A 1,443-nucleotide genomic window follows, 5' to 3' on the forward strand; every position below is an offset into this window, starting at 1 on the left:
ATAGGGGGTAGGAACAGCACTACGTCTATTCATCGGAAATTTAAGTTAATAGATTTTAGCCAGACAGAAGGAACAATTCTCACTCATCCTGAATCTGGGAAATAGTTCTCATGTATAAACCTGCATACCCTCTTCTATATGCGAGTCTCTCGTGATGATGAAGAGGAGAGGGGTTTGCTGTGATACCTTTGGAAAGGTCTCTTCAAATTCTAGATCATTCTTATTTAGATCCCTTTTTGTCTTTTCTTTTCAAGGTCTAGGAGGGCTTAACTCAACATGCACTTTGCATCTTTTTGGATCATCTCTGTTACTGTTCTATGAAATCTCTATGTTGCTCTGAACTTCTAAAGAATAAAGAAACTTTTAAATTTGAGAAGAGATCATCACTACCCAATTTAGAGTAAAGACTTATATTCTGGTTCATGCATGTGTACTTCTGCTAGTGTTTTTAAGGCTGTTGTTTTTTGAGTAAAATTTATTAGCTGTTAAAATAATGGCATTATGTTTTCATGGGTCCAGTTGTAAACACTCTTACCTGTAGCTAAAATGTACTCATATGAATTTGCTCTGTTGGTGCTTAAGCTGTGTTCTTCCCTGTTTAATCCCAAGTCAAATGAACTCATGCCTCCCTTCCCCACGTCCCCATAGTCACGTGTAGTTCTGTCTTTACCTGTGCTGCTACACGATGGGTGCACGTGTCTCCTCCCACTGATGTCAGCACTGGGTGTCAAGATGCTCATCAAAAGTGGGACAGGAATAGAGGACTCTCTTACTAGGGAATACTGAGTTTCTGATGAGGGTGATGAGAAATTTGGGGTGGGGTGGGGGAATGATTATATTGGGTTGAAGAACATGATAAACTAACGTCACTAAATTGTACTCATAATGAACATTGAAAAGGCAAATAATTTGTTATGCACACCAACATATATATATTTACAATTATAATAGTAGAAGGTGCCATGAAGATATCAGAAAGAAATTGGGATGAATTTGGAGATGACTGCTGGATCTTGCTTTCCATTTAATGCTGGGGAATACATTTCTGTAATTTGGGAAAAGCTCATTTCATTAAGTACTTAGATTTGGTGTGATGTTTTTGAGTAGTGAATCAGTCACATTAACTCTGTCGTACTTGCTGTATGTGACAGAATCAAGGTCATTGTTTTGTATTACAGTAAGAGCCAAAACATTCTCTTTCTCTATATTACTTGCTCTTACCTTGGGGACGTTCTGCTAAGGATAAGTTCTGTAACTTATTGGTCTCTTTAGTATAGAAGGGCCCCTATAGTAATAGCAACAAAAAAAGAGGGATGTGATCAGTTAAGAACTATTAAGACTCTCATAGCCAGAAGACAGTCTTTACTTGGTTTTTCTATTTCAAGAGAATTCCTTAAATTTAGTGTGTTAGTCCGGGTTGACTAGAGAACCAAATCTATAGAC

General features: G+C 37.5%; 1 protein-coding gene across 1 annotated transcript in view; it reads left to right on the top strand.

Annotated features, from left to right (window-relative positions):
- The window catches only part of STXBP6 (syntaxin binding protein 6), a 278,730-nt gene that overhangs the window by 90,727 nt on the left and 186,560 nt on the right, over positions 1-1,443 (top strand). The window lies entirely within an intron of this gene.

The sequence above is a fragment of the Echinops telfairi genome, unplaced genomic scaffold (assembly GCF_000313985.2).
Source record: "Echinops telfairi isolate 266 unplaced genomic scaffold, ASM31398v2 ScPeMD7_18;HRSCAF=68, whole genome shotgun sequence".
Classification (NCBI taxonomy): Eukaryota; Metazoa; Chordata; class Mammalia; order Afrosoricida; family Tenrecidae; genus Echinops; species Echinops telfairi.